Consider the following 16,742-nt stretch of genomic DNA (forward strand, 5'->3'; position numbering starts at 1 on the left):
TTTTCATGTGGCTACCTTGGGCTTCCTCACAGCATGGTAGCCTTGGGGCAGTCAGATTTCTCATATTATGGCTGGATTTCCCCCAGAGTGAGCATTGCAGGACAGCCAGGCAGAAGCTTACACCTTCTTATGAACTAGCCTCACGTATTCTGTATTCTATTGGTCACAGCATTCACAGATCAGACCAGATTCAAAGAAGTGGAGGCATGAATTCTACAGCTCAATGGGAGAATGGTTTGTGCATACAGCAAGGAAAGGATGGCAGTCATCTTGGGGACAAGTTAATCCACTTGGCCTATCTCAGGGTAAAATGAACTACAGTAAAGTTCAGTTCGGTTCTCAACATTTGTCTCTCTCTTAACACACACACACACACACACACTCTTACCCAAATAGTTCCAAATGACGCTAGTTACAGTACCATGCTTGAACACCAAAGATGACTATATAAACACAAAGTGGGACTTACAGATTGAATCCCATAAAGAAGAGTAGGTCACAGTAACCTCTCTTCCATTTCTCTCTGAGATAACATTAAGCTCTGTCATTGATGGGAAAGGGAAAGCAACTTACCTGGGGAAAATGTCTTCAGAAGAAATAGTAAGGGCATGTTAGTGATCTAGTCAAGTCCATCAGGATGGACACTGATATCCCAATTATCTTAAGACAAATCCAGATGTTCCCTTGAGATCATCCTTAAAGGAAGGTGAACCAGACTCTACCCCAGACATCCTCACAGATAAGCAGGCCTGATGTGTGGCAGTTTTGACGGGCAGGCTTAAGCACACTAAGAAACAAACTGAGGATCTGGACAATATCACTATCAGGAAAGCATATCATAAACCTCAGAATGTGACATTGTCCCAAGAAAAACAGCAACCCAGAGGCCAGCTGAAAAACTGGAGATGCTGAAGTACAAAAGCAGGTCAGATAGGAAAGCAGTGGTGAGCAAAGCCTGGCTAGTATGTTGGAACCCAATGAGGAGGGCAAAAGCACTGGAATTACAGGCCCCTAAAGGGCTAAGATGATCTGTAAAAGAAAATACCGGCAGCTTCCGGGGAGGAAGAGAGACTTAGGGAGCCCTCAAGGAAGCAGCACAGTGATCCTTTGGGTTATGGATGCCAGAGCAAAGCTAGAATTACTGTGGTTTGGAAGGTGACTCTAAAGGCCCCTGAAAGAAGCATTTCTTTCTCTTCATGACTCAGAGAAAGTCAGGAATGAATTCCCTAGACATGAAATTTAAGGAGGTTTCTGGCCTGTATCTGGAATATTTAGGAGTTGTCAGCCTTGCAATCTGATGGGCACTGCAAGAAGCTCTGTGAGTCTATGGGGCAGGGAGATAGAACAGAAAGTTATTTTCCTCTCTGGCTCTGCCTCCAGATGGGAATATGAGGCTTGTTCTTTAAATTGTAGAACTTTTAACACCAGAGGGCCCCAACGAGTCAATTATAATACACCAGCCAACAGAGTGCACTAACTGGACCAATCTTCAGGTTACAGCACTCAGTTAAACCCGCCTCGCTGGCTCTTAAAGCACTCTCCTTCAATTCTGGCAAGCATAAAAATCTGCAAGTCCTTTTAATTTATAATCTCACTTCTGGGAATTGTATACAACTAAACTATCCACAAGCACGGGAAATATATGTACATGAAGATGTTCATGGCAGCATTATTTATAAGTAGAGGAACTCAGTACTTCTCAAACTGTGATGTGCATCCCTTGGAGGTTTTCTGAAAGGGCAGATTTGGTAGGTCTGGTACGTCTGGGTGGGGTTTTCAATTCTGCATTTCTAACAAGCTCTCAGGTGATACCCTCCTACTCAGGCCACACTTTGAGTAGCAAGGGGCTTACTTTATATGTAACTTTTTTCAAAAAAAATCAAACACTTACATGACTAAATAAATGGTAGGTACATATTCTCCCTGGAATACTGAAATGGATGTTAAAATGATACTGAAAATTAGCAACATGAAAAAGTGTTTATGACATAACACTAAGAGAAAAACACAGGATACAAAATCATAGACATATTAGGATTGCAATGGTAAAAAAAAATATAGAAGGGACTTCCCTGGTGGCGCAGTGGTTAAGAATCCGCCTGCCAATGCAGGGGACACGGGTTCAAGCCCTGCTCCAGGAAGCTCCCACATGCCATGGAGCAATTAAGCCCACAACTCCTGAGCCTGCTCTCTAGAGCCCATGAGCCACAACTACTGAAGCCTGCACTCTACAGCCCGTGCTCCACAACAAGAGAAGCCACCGCAATGAGAAGCCCGCGCACTGCAACGAAGAGTAGACCCCGCTCGCCGCAACTAGAGAAAGCCCATGTGCAGTAACGAAGACCCAATGCAGCCAAAAATAAATAAATAAAAATGAATAAATTTATTTTAAAAATATGGAAAACATTGGAAGCAAATCCAAAATTATTAACTGAGTGGTTGTTTTAGAATGGTGAGAGTACATTTTTCCCTGGTTTTCAAATTTTCCATTATGTTGCTGTATTACTTTCATAGTCTAAAAATGCTGGTAAACTGGGGAATATCAGGTAGAGTAATCACACATCCTGTTTTGCTGGAACAGTCTCAGGTGCCTGTTGTTCCTACATAATTATTAATAGGGGTCCCTTCACTCCCAAAAGTGCTTTATGGAGTTGATAAATTCTATGGTAATATTAGATCTAGGATGTGTCTGCAGGCTACGTATGTGCTTTCTCTGTTACTCCAAAGCATTTGAAAAGCTGAACTAAAATGCCTGGAGAGAGGGGGCAGGGGAGGTGGGCAGGTCTCTGCTCTGTACATATTTTTAAATTGATTTATTTTTTAGAGCAGTTTAGGTTCACAGCAAAATTGAGAGGAAAGTACAGAGGTTTCCCGTGTACCCCCGTCCACACACATGCACAGAGCCTCCCTTATTGTCAACATGTTCCACCAAAGTGGTACATTTGTTACAACAGAACCTACACTGACGCATCATAATCACTGAAAGACCATAGCTCACATTAGGGCTCACTCTTGGTGTACCTCCTATGGGTTTGGAGAAATGTATAATGAATGACATGTATCCAGCATTATAGTTTCATACAGAGCAATTTAGTTTCACCATCCTAAAAATCCTCTTGCACATTTGTTATAGGTATATTTAGATTGTGATACATGGCCTCGATAGTACATATATAGAAAACACCTGACACAATCATGAAAGCTAGCACAATTCTGAAACAGGGACCAGAGGAAGTCAGGTAAACCTTTGCTATGCTTTTTAAAACTCTTGCTTTTTAGTTAGCCCTTTCTGACCTTTTCTCCTTAGTGCATACCATGAGTCATCTCATAAGATGATGTCCTACACATCTTAGGGCAGTGATTTTTCTCCTAAGATGGTAGAGTTAATGTTTGAAAATGCTTATGATTTAATTTGATTCCTTTTTGTTGCTTTTGCTGATGTGAAATTTTTAGAGCCAGAATTTTTCACTGCTGCCTTAAACCATATAATTTATTAGGTATTTTACTTTATACCTTATGATAAACCTGAATCAAACTAATGCCACCACTTATTAGTTAAACATTTTGAAAAGTATTACTTAAGAGAAAAACTTCAAAACGATAATTGAATTAACTAAATACAAACCAAATTTGCCTACAGCAAATTCTAAGGCACATTCCAGTTTCACTGACTTGGAATTTTATTATACAGAATATGGTCATTAAAAAGTGTGAGCCATCCATTGCAGCTTAGAAAACATCTTATAAATATAGCTTCTATCATAATTATTTTATACAAATTGAATTTAACTTGCAATGTTATTTCTTTTGTCTTCTATGAGATTTATCAATTTTTTTTTTCTTACGGAAATTTATATTTCACACACACACGGTGGTGTGAAACACTGTAAGTCCTACGCCTAAAGTGTTTGTTGTCCTGAGTCCTTGTCTGCTAGTGATTAGGTAAGTAGGAGCCCAGAGAATGATGGTCTTTGTTCTTTTGTTCCCTCTGGTGTATACTCCATTTCACCTGTGTAGAGCTAAACTTACACCCCAAGGACAAATGACACTAGGCGGATGACAATAGGTGATTCTAATTTGAGAACAGCTATTCAGTATGGGTGTAAGTTCTGATTGGTGGTGCTTTTTGAAGCAAAAAAAAATAGGAGCCCATCGGGTGGATATTGGACTTCACCTTTTAGATCATTTTAAATAATAGTGAAAGAAAGACAGGAGAGAGAGGGAGGCAATAGTTTGCCATTCCAGGGAAATAAAGAAAAAAAGAGAAAAGAAAAAGACAACAGATAAAGCTGAAAAGCAATGGCTTCTTAAAGTATACACGAAAAAGGAAACAAAATAAGAGTGAAATAGAGTGTGAACAAACTCAAGAGAAAAAAAAAGCTTCAGAAATGCTTAGGAGACAAAGTGTTACTAAAGAAAGGAAATTCTAGCTTGTGAGACTTAACTTGAAACAAGAAGATAAAAATCCTTTATACAATCAGCAAACAAAAGCAAGGAAATATAAAGTCTCAAATCCCATGGAGAGCCTGGAAGGGAAGTCAGCAAGACAATGCAGAGCATGCAGTTGAGAGGATAAATCATTTCTTTACCTCACTCTACACAAAAAGAAGATAACAGGCCAGGGTGAGACATATTTTCCAGCAGAAGCATAGGGAATTGTTGAAATGCTTTTCCCTTACCACAAAAAGCTAACAGAACACACAATTCCAATGAACAAGATTCTCACAGAAAGACAAAATCCATTTCTGTAGCTGACATAGGTGATGTCCTTGAGGATGGAAGGAAAACAGGCTGTCCCCTCTGGCACCACATGAAATATTTGTCAACTCACTGATGCAGGAAGATCAATAAGGGCATTAGAATTTGTTGGAGCAGCCTCTCTTGAGGGAAGACATCAGTGTTTTCTGGAGGTGCAGTCTGAGTAATAGGAAAATTAGATCATTGTAACACTAAGACCATGAGTTTCTCACCCCTAACCACAATTTTGAGAGGGAAATTAAGATTGTTTAAAATAAAGAATCAAATTTACTTAAAAACATTTACTTAAATGTCTCAGCATTTACTTAAAAACAGTACATACACACACACACACACACACACACACACACAAACACCCTGGATTCCAAGAAGTAGAAGTCCACCAAGGTCTTACAAACTTAAGAAAAAAAGTCTGGCATGATATTGAAGCCAAACATATTTTCTCTTGGCCAAAAAGCATTTAAAGTTCATTTTTCATAATAAACACAAGTTTGGCACATATATAGAATGTTTATTTTTTTTAATGGTTGGAAAAGTAGGTAACCAAAACATACAATGTCAATGAACCATGTCCATTAATTTATCCTGGATATGAATAATCAGATATGGAGTACATGGAAAGCACTCATGTGAGTGACATGAGTAATTGCATAGGAGCATTCTTGTAGTTGGGTCTTAGAACCACTAGTAATTCTTGTCTCTAACAAATTGCCCTCATTGTCCACCTGCAAAGTGGACTCTGGGATAATACTACTTTTCTCTATACTGGCTTTTTTAAAATTAAAATTTCTGTTTAAACCTATTTTTAAATGCTCTGAAAAAGGTCAAAACTTTTCTGAGAAGCAGTTTTGAAGACAAGAGGCTTAGTAATTCAATGCAAATTAATTTATATACAAACTTGAGTTTCAATGATACAGAGAGAAGAAGTGTTTTTGTTTTTGTTTTTGTTTTTTTTGACCTCTTTATTGGAGTATAATTGCTTTACAATGGTGTGTTAGTTTCTGCTTTACAACAAAGTGAATCAGTTATACATATATGTTTTTGTTTTTTAATGAGTGACTTTTCCTGAGACATGTTTCCTAGTTAGAAAAAGCCATCATGGAGTTTTCACAAGCTGTGGGGAGTCCTGCTGACATCTTGATCTTCCTCTTTTTTTCCCCCCTTGGTTTCTGATTGATTTAGAAAATTTCAACTTGTAAAGGAAAGATGCAAGAGTTGCAGATATAGGCAAATACAATTTGCACTTTCCCTAGTAAAATGCAGATTTCCCTCCCACAGTTAGGGAGCCATCTAGATCATAAAAAGAAGGCCATCTCTCTGACTGGGTGACAAATAAATAGATAGTTAAATCCTTTTGACGTGGATAAGCAGAAAGCTTAGAGAAGATTATTGATAGAGACTTTCCTGCTCTTTGAAGCACTGTGTGGAAATAGCTTTTTCCTTAAATCAAAATAATGAAAAATAAGGTTGGTAAAACAGTGGTTAAAAACAACTGAAGCTTAGGAGAATATTTAATTTGCACCTAGGTGGTTATAGCTCTTAAAGAATCTGTTTAGATTGTGTGAACATACATCTTATAAAAATGTCCTTTCCATATTCTTTTTTCTTTCTTTTTTTGGATACTACTATTATTGCCAAAGAAACGGCCCTTAATTTTTCTATATGACCAATGAAAACCAAAGTTAACTATTTATATTCATAATTATTTTATGAAGGCATTTTGCCCAGAAGATGTGTTTCTGGCTAGCGAGCTGTAAATTTCTTTAAACTGCATGTTTGCCTGGTGTTTAGTTCTAAACTCCAACATATTAGCCTATTTCATTAATCATAAAAACTTTCCGAAACAAGAAAAAAACTGCTGTTATTTCAAAAGAATAAAAGGTAAGAAAAGACATATAAAGCATGGTTTCCTTGTTTTTGCTAGACTACAATTAACTTGTTATGGAAAGCTTCTGTTAAATCAGGAAATCCTGTTAGAACTCAAACTTGTTGCATTATCTGAGATGAATGTACTTCTAGTCTGCAGTGAGTCTCTTTATTCAAAAGCTATTTGGAATGAAAAACCCAGCCTAGAAAATAAACCTTATGGTTTGTTTGTACTTTTAAAAGAACTAATTTGCTAGCAGGGATTTCTTCTTAGATAAACCGCACTGACTTTTCAAATGCTGTTTTTTTGGAAGAACCTAGGGGTCATTTGTCTGTAACAATGAGGACTAGGCTGCCTCCAGGGCCTGTGCCTTCCATTCACTCTCGCCCAAACATTCCAGTCGATCGGAGCAGGGTCCATCCTCTGGCCCACAACCTGCCTTACATATATCACACTTAATTTTGGCCCATTTCCCCTCTTCTCTTCATCTTTGCTTGTTGTTCTCTCATTTTTCTAAATGAAAAGCTGTAGCATATAATATGATAAATAGGTATAAATAAAATTATCTTTCAGCTTTAAAAACTGCTTCCCAAAGGTACAGGAAAACCTTAAATTGTGAAATGTCAAAACATCACTGAGATGACCCTTTAGCAGTTAATACACACACATACACACACACTCACACACATATATAATAAAGTTAGACCCTATTCATTAGAAAGCCATTAGGAATTTACAATAATTCCGCCTGGTTGAGACTAGAGTTTATCTTTTTACTCTTTAGAAATCATTTTACATGGGTGTAATACCATAAAAGATGATAGCATTAAGTTTAAATTACAATAAAGTGTTTGGACATACTGTTTAAAGCCAAATGAATATTGTTTTCCATTCAACAGAAAGCATCCAACAAGAAATCTTGGTAACCTTTTCTTAGCAGCTAATATGAGTTTACTTTTTGATTTTGAAAGCAAGAGACCTACATACCTTTTGAAAAATATCTTAAATCAGATTTTTAAATATTTAATTCAGGATGTCTTCCCCTTTAGTAAAGCTGTTCCAGATTAGTGAGGTTTTACTATAACTAGCTATTCTATAAGCAACAGGGAATCTAAAGCCACTATATTGTATAGCACCACTGCAGATTTATAGATATTTTTCAGATGACCTTAACTTGAAAACATAATGTTCAGAACCAAGAAATGAACAGAAACCTCTAGAGGATGAAAAACAACTGTTTAAAGGTGCTAAATCTCACAGGTTAACTCAAAAGGAAACCTCTTAACATGCTCACTTCATATCCTACTCACTTTTACTGTCCATACATTTCTAACAGGCTTGCATATCAGTTTTTCTCATCCTTGAGAAATAAATTAAAAACTTAGAAACAAGACAATGTTTTTTGCAGCAAAAAGGACTAACTGATGGTCTTTAGATTGAGGGAGGAATAGGAAAAAGCTATAAAAGCAGAAATATTGTCTCAAAAATATTAAGTTGAAGACCATTTAATGTAGGGACAAACAGTTCACTATATTACAGTAACACTTGACAGTATGAATGAATTTCAGTGTAGAGCTGGGATTGACAATCCTTAACAGTGGCCCTGAAGTTTTAAGAAAAGATAGGTCTTATTTAAGACAACAAAACAAGTGTACTACGTATCAGAATTATTCTATCCAAAATTGCTAAAATAATTTTTCTAATTTAAAGGAAGGAAGAAACAGCATGTTTCTTGAAGATGCAAAAAAACGAGGCAACTCTGTAACTATGGGAATTGGAATACTCTAGAAAGCAGCTGAGTATCTGCCTCTGAGCTATAGAGTAATACCTACTGCTTTCAGTTTTCCATTGGGAGGAGAGAAGGTAGCATAGATATCCCAGCAGTGTGGCCAGTTAGGCTGTTAGATCTCTTTTTCACAGGGTGATGGAAAAAACACAGAATTTGAAGTTAAATCTGTTTGACCCCTGGTTCTGTCACCCACTAGTTTGATAGCTTTGTACAAACTAATTCTTCAAGCCTCAACTTCTATCTATAAATAGGAATACTAATACCTACCCCAGTGAGATGTTTTAAGTGTACAGTGCCAGAGTCCTACCATGAGCTTAGTCACACACATTTCTTGCGTGTCTTCTAGCTCTCAGTGACCAGCTTCTGGGGAGTTATCTGAACGGGAGATATGGAGGAAGGGGTGGCTTTTGCCAACTGGTGTTAAAGAGTCGACTCAAATATAGTTGAAAGAATAGTGATACACCTCCCTACCATCACTGTGGCATTCCAGAATGTTTTTCCTCAAGTGTGATTAGAGCTTCTTTTCCTCTCCAAGATGAGTTTTAAATGAATAAAAATGTTGAAGGGTAGGAAAGCTACGAGACAGTTGGCAGTGCAATTACACACCCTACATACCTTGGGAATGAACATGAACCCTTCAATATCAAATGATCCTAATAACAGATTCATTCATTCATTCATCAATCATTCAACCAACATCTATTATGTACCTGTCATGTCCCCAGCACTGCACCAAGCACTGGGTATTCAAAGACATAGTTTCTGTCCTCAGGCACATTACAGCATCATGGACAGACATATAAACAAGTGCCGTAAGTCTTGGCACTCAAAGTGTGACCTGTGGACCAGCAACATTGGTATCACCTGGGAGCTTGTTAGAAATTCAGCATCTCAGGCACCAATTCAGGCCTAATGAATCAGAATCTGCATTTTAACAAGTTTACCAGGTGATCTGTATGCACATTATAACTTAAAAAGTACTGCTTTAAATGGGACCTAAATAAACTTAAAAGCTTTTGCACAGCAAAGGAAACCATAAACAAAACAAAAAGACAACCTATAGAATGGGAGAAAATATTTGCAAACAATGTGACCAACAAGGGCTTAATTTCCAAAATATATAAACAGCTCATATATATAATGTCAAAACAAACAACCCAATCAAAAAATGGGCAGAAGACCTAAATAAACATTTCTCCAAAGAAGACATACAGATGGCCAAGAAGCACATGAAAAGCTGCTCAACATCACTAATTATTAGAGAAATGCAAATCAAAACTACAATGAGTTATCACCTCACACCAGTCAGAATGGCCATCACCAAAAAGCCTACAAATAATAAATGCTGGAGAGGATGTGGAGAAAAGCGAACCCTCCTACACTGTTGGTGGGAATGTAAATTGGTGCAGCCAGTAGGGAAAACAGTATGAAGGTTCCTTAAAAAAACTAAAAATAGAGTTACCATATGATCCTGCAATCCCACTCCTGGGTGTATATTTGGAAAAACTCTAATTCAAAAAGATACATGCACCCCCAATATTCACAGCAGCACTATTTACAACAGCCAAGACATGGAAGCAACCTAAGTGTCCATCAACAGATGAATGGATAAAGAAGATGTGGTATATATACACAATGGAATATTACTCAGCCATAAACAAAGAATGAAATAATGCCATTTGCAGCAACATGAATGGACCTAGAGATTATCATATTAAGTGAAGTAAGTCAGAGAAAGACAAATATCATATGATATCACTTATATGTGGAATCTAAAATAATAATACAAATGAACTTATTTACAAAACAGAAATAGAAAACAAACTTATGGTTATGAGAGGGGATAGCGAGGGAGGAGCGGTAAATTAGGAGTTTGGGATTAACAGATACACACTACTATGTATGAAACAGATAACAACAAGGACCTACTGTACAGCACAGGGAACTATATTCAATGTCTTGCAATAACCAGTAATGGGAAAGAATCTGAAAATATATATATATATATTTATAACTGAATCACTTTGCTTACACCTGAAGCTAACACAACATTGTAAATTAACTATAGTTCAATTAAAAAATGGTTTTAGGGCTTCCCTGGTGGCGCAGTGGTTGAGAGTCCGCCTGCCGATGCAGGGGATGCGGGTCCGTGCCCCGGTCCACGAAGATCCCCCATGCTGCAGAGCAGCTAGGCCCGTGAGCCGTGGTCGCTGAGCCTGCGCATCCGGAGCCTGTGCTCCACAACGGGAGAGGCCACAACAGTGAGAGGCCTGCGTACCGCGCAAAAAAAAAAAAAAAAAAAAAAAAAAAAGTTTTTAAAAAATAGTACTGCTTTATTGTGTTGTGGCTGCTGGGATTGCGGGCTATACCTGGAACAAGCTAGGGCACGAGAGGCTGGTCATTTTGACTTTATGTGGATGAAAAAAGGCTCTACACTAAAAATGAACTGTATTAATTTGCTAATACTGCCATAACAAAGTATTGCAAATTGGGTGGTGTACACAACAGAAATTTATTTTCTCACAGTTCTGGAGGCTAGAAATCCTAGATCAAGGTGTCAGCAGCCTTGGTTCCTTCTGAGGGCTGTGAAAGAGAATCCATTACATGCCTCTCTCCTGGCTTCTGGTAGCCTTAATCATTCCTTGGCTTGTAGATGGTGTTCTCCCTGAGTCTTCACATTGTCTTTCCTCTCTGCACATCTATCTGTGTCCAAATTTACCCTTTTTATAAAGACACCAGTCATTTTGGATTAGGGCTCACTCTGTGTGACCCCATGTTCACTTGTTCATCTGCAAAAACTCTGTTTCCAAATAAGGGACTGGGGGTTAAGACTTCAACATCTTCTCAGGGGACACAATTCAATCCTTAACACGATCCTTGACCCCTCAACTTGAAAATGATTAGGTATTAGTGAAGCAAACTGGGCATTTCAGGTGATGGAACCAGAGTTAGTAAAGGTATGGGTAGGTGCAATCTGCTTAAGTAACCACATGCCTCTCGGTAACCATGGCTGAAAGATAAGAGCAAATAGAAGGTGAGGGAAGGAAGTAGGCAGATTTATTAGAAACTAAGTAGATCTCAAAATGCTGCAACAGAGTTGAACTTTTATTCTGTAGGCAATGGGGAACCAAAAGGAAGGATCTAACCTTTGGTGACGTGGCCAGGTTTTCAGCTCTCTAGAAACAGGGTAGAGAGTAGACTGAGTTGGCCTTTGGAGTCAAGTCACCAGTGAAGAGGCCACTACCTTGGTCTCAGTGAGAGATGAGGAGAGCCTGAGCTAGGGCAACCTCAAAGAGGATGAAGTGGGGGAAATGAGGGTCACAAGGAAATGGTGACAGATGCCAACCCTAGGTCTGTTGCTTAGTCTGCTTATGTGAATACCTACCTCAGAGGGAGCACATTAGCCTTGGGAGTTTGTGTTCCTTCAAGAAGAGAAAGTTTGGCCCAAAGAGAAAGCAAGACAAAGGATGCTCCTCCCCTCTACCTCCAACCCTGGTAATCAACCTACCGACACATCAGCAGAGCTTACTGGCACTATTCAGACAAAGCTGCAACAGCAGAAACACCCATGACTCTCCTGGGATTCAGATCAAAGAACAAAGAGGAAGAACCTGGAATGAAAGGCCGTCTCTATCTAACCAGAAACTTTAGGAATTAATTTAGAATCTTATCTTCCCAAAACTTTGGAGGTAAGCCAGCTCTTAAAGAAGGGTATTGGAAGAAAAACACCCAAGTATCAAATGGCTCAGAAGATCTGATAAACACATGTGCTCACTGAGAGGCTGCGCTGCTCTGGATGCCTTGTCGTGGCTGGGAAGTTAGAGGGAATTGTTCTAATCCATATTCAGTCTCACTTTTTGAAAGCCCTTGGTTCTGCATCCACTTACCTGCTGAACACAAGGTATGGCAGCCTTGGACTGTGGTAAGGCCTGCCTCAAAGTAATGCAGGAAACCCCAAAACTACACATGGTTCTCATAGGTTCCCTTGAGCCAAAGTCAAAGTCCTCTCTTGAGCTGACGGACAACACAGGTGGATTTAAGGGACAAAGAGAGGTGATATGGCAGCTAGAGATGAGAAATTTCTCATTTTTGCACCCTCCTAGCTTAGAAAATTTTTCTGTAAAAGGCCAGACAGTAAATATTTTAGGTTTTGTGGGCCACAGACACTCTCTATCCCATATTCCTTGCTTTCAGTGTTTTTTCTAACAATGCTTTAAAAATGTGACAAATCATTTTTAGTTTGTGGGCTGCATAAAATCAGGCTGCAGGCCATAGATTGCTGACCCCTGGCTTAAAGCAGATGCCACAGACAGCAACAGATACACAATCTGTTTTGCTTAATCACTTGAGACCTTTGAGTTTTCATTCTCACCTCTTTCCACCATAGAGTCTGATTAATTGGACTCTTAAAGTTAGCTGACTTGTTTGAGTGCTCTCCAAGAATTCAGGAGCAAAGCTTGTGTGGCCTGCCCTCTGATGAACAAACATACCCTGAGGTCTCAGGGCCATAGTGATTGATGTGCAGGAAGCAAATGGCCTCTTGTCTTCCACTCACTGCCATAAAGCCGTGAGCACTGTTCAGGAAAGAGGAGCCCCACTGAGAAACAGAAGGGAAGGCCTGCCTCTGACATAGCATGACTTTACCTTTTGCAAACAGCCATGGGTTATACTTCCAATTAGCTCCAACCCTCCCTGCATCCTGCACAGCGACTCTTGGGGGAGCAACTCTTGGCCAGTTCGCACGTTAGGTGTTACATTAGTAACACACATCGTGGTATCAATACAAGAGTCCTGGTGTTTGCTTTCTGACTCATAGACATGGTTTCCATGGACCTACAAGCACGTATCCCCAACAATGCCCAGTCTGTTCAAGGTACAGACTATTTTAGGAGTGTCTGGTTTAAAGCAGAGTAGAATAAAAGGAAATAATCAGAGAAGGAAGAATTACAAAAACAATTTATTGATAGATCTCAGTTCCAAACCCAAATCTCTATTCCAACATCAAATAATGCAAATATTACTGTGTACTTATATTGATACAATGGAATGAACTGGAGTCAGTAGACTCTAGCATATACGCATAGATATACATCTATGGGCCTGGATACTTGTAGTATTTTATTCCTGAAGCGTTGATTTGAGCATGCATAAAGATAGTTAGATATTTGCCTGGTAATTTATAGAGGATACAGACACACATTGTGTACTTTTCATGCTGAGGAAAAACAGCAAAAACTGCTTGGGGCACTTTGTTATCTTCTTCCCTTCTCATCCCCCAACTCTGCTTAGCACCCAGTCTGCTGTGGGTTTATAGTGAGCATCCTGCCAACGACCAAAAGGAAAAAGATGTGTCAATCATTAAAGCATCTGTGAATTTTTTTGTCATGTGAGCCCAGGCAAAGCCACGCTCATCATAGGTCAGTCTGCTCCTGGGCTGTATACGTGGGTGTTGCCCTGTGTGCCTGGGAAACCCCTCAAAGTGACCTCACAGTTGTGTTGTCCAGAAAAGTATCGTGTAAAAAATAAAGACCCACTTTTTAGTTATTGTATTGCTGGCTTGTTTTATGTCTGGAAATATTCTATTTAACTAGGGCATTTGTAGAACTTAATATAACTTGGAAAATGTTCACTACAATTGCTAAAATATCAATGTAAACCTCTTGGCTTGAGATTTAAATATATCCATGAGCTACTATTGAAATGCACAAGTTGAAAATTGTCTACAAAGAAATAAAACTGACCAATATGGTAGGAATATACAATAGTAAAAATGATGAAAAGTAAATTGCCCTTTAAATTATGCTCATTTAATAACTGAAAACATTGTACTGCACGTAAGGGATTTTACAAGGCATAGCATCTTAACTGCTATTTCTCAACACAGCTTTCTATTTGTTCTATCTCCCTCTAAAATGCCATGACCCAATGTCCTGCAACTGTTAAGAAAGGACAAATTTTGAGTTATAATGCTGGGCTCTGCCACGCACAGCTGCCTTCTTAGAATAGTACAACCCACTGCCAAAATAAATGAACAGCATCTTTTTGTGGGACTTACTGTCAGAAACGCTCTAGTCTCACGTCTGCAAGTTTGATTGCTAACAGAAGCAACCCAAGAAAAAATATGTGATGCCTGCACTCTGCTTAATGGTACCGTCTGTGCATTTGTTATTCAGACCCAGCTTTTCATAGCAACCATTGAATATGCAAAGTGAATTTAGGGATGCCAGAGTTAATTAACACCAGCTCCATTTGATGGGCAAGCTTTGTAAATAACCAGGATTCTAAATTCTCTAGAGTTGAATTTGGGAGCCTGACAATTTTTATGCCTTGCAGTTAGGAATTTTGCATAAAGTATAAATAGATGGTTTCAGGTCATATTTACTTGCCAAAAGATGGAACACAGATTGGTAAGGATGCCTGCATACCCGTAGGCTACTGGGTGTAGGATAATTTTCATTTTTAATGGCTAGCAGTAATAACTCATTTAAATTCAGAGAGATGCCCAGGCTTTGCCTCTGTGGAGAGGCAATAATCTATCTTAGATCTTGGGAAGGCTCTTCAGAAGTCCTAGGTTGTAACTTCCTTTTGTTAATTTTTCTGTCACACATTTCTTTGAGAATAACTACCGCTTTGTTGTTATCAAAGTGACCATGCAGTTGGATGCAACAGAAGAGAGTTCAATTTCTTCCATGTTGTACGCAGTGCCCTGAAGATACTTCAGTGGCTTAGCATCTTGCCAAAGACAGGTTTTTCCCCATATTCTCCCCAATCGACCTACTTCACAGCTCCATGCAAATCATTCCCCCCACACATTCATCTGTGTTGCCACATAAACACCCATCTCCTATTTGATACCTGGCATTTGAGGCTCAGCACTTAGAAGTTTAGAAACCAGGCAGCTTCTGCTCTCTGAAACGACAGGAGACTCCCGTGCATTTTCATTTTTCCAGAGATTGAATGTCCAGGTTGCTGCTCTTCCTCTGGCCACCTGCTTTTGGCATTTTGCTGCCCATTCATACTTCCACCAGAGCCTGGGAAAGAGACGTAAATGAAGTTAGAATTCAGATCTGCCAATTCAGTGCCTCCTTAGATACTGCCTGGTAAAAGACTTGGCCAAGAAGAAGGCTGACATGTCTAAATCCTTTTAAAATATAAATTATCTATGAGTTGCAGGCGTTTAAGTTAGGAACTAAAACAATTTTTACACCATTTGTAAATGAACAACTTACTCCAGCAAACTAGGAGGAATGTAGACAAATCAGGAGCCAAAGAAAATGAATCGAGAACCCAAATATGAGAAAGTTGAAAACTGTGTTGCTGGATCTGGAAAAGGAAAGGCTCGGTGCTGTTTCCTGATTTCCAATATGAAGGAGTCATATTGAATGACATCTGCAGTTCCTTCCAGCTGTGACTTTCTACAGTTTTATGGCTAAGTGTAAGATTGATTATTATTTGTTCCTGTATAGAGTGGTAATTACAAGGAAAGGCATGGGCACTTAGGGCAGGGTTATTTTGTTTATCTTCTTCTGCCAGGAAACTGCTCTTTCTGAGGTTGTGAAAGATATTCTTTTTTTTTTTTTTAATGAATTTACTTATTTATTTATTTATTTATTTTTGGCTGCATTGGGTCTTCGTTGCTGCGCACGGGCTTTTCTCTAGTTGCATTGGGCGGGGGCTACTCTTCATTGTGGTGTGCGGGCTTCTCACTGTGGTGGCTTCTCTTGTTGCAGAGCACAGGTTCTAGGCGCACGGGCTTCAGTAGTTGTGGCACACAGGCTCAGCAGTTGTGGCTCGTGGGCTCTAGAGTGCAGGCTTAGTAGTTGTGGCACACGGGCTTAGTTGCTCTGCGGTATGTGGAATCATCCCGGAACAGGGCTCGAACCCATGTCCCCTGTACTGGCAGGCAGATTCTTAACCACTGTGCCACCAGGGAAGTCCTGTGAAAGATATTCTAATAGTCACTATGAATCCACCTCCACCATGTGAGCACCTACTATATAACAGACACTCTTATAGGAGCCAGGATACAAAGATGAATAGGACCCAGACTCTCCTACCTAGGAGCCCAGAATCTGGTGAGGGAAACAAATGTTAAAAACCACTCTAGTGTAAAACTGTCACTGTTTGCAGATGACATGATACTATACATACAGAATCCTAAAGATGCTACCAGAAAACTACTAGAGCTAATCAATGAATTTGGTAGCAGGATACAAAATTAATGCACAGAAATCTCTTGCATTCCTGTACACTAATGATGAAAAATCTGAAAGAGAAATTAAGGAAACACTCCCATTTACCACTGCAACAAAAAGAATAAAATACCTA

This window comes from Physeter macrocephalus, chromosome 8 (genome assembly GCF_002837175.3).
Source record: "Physeter macrocephalus isolate SW-GA chromosome 8, ASM283717v5, whole genome shotgun sequence".
Lineage (NCBI taxonomy): Eukaryota > Metazoa > Chordata > Mammalia > Artiodactyla > Physeteridae > Physeter > Physeter macrocephalus.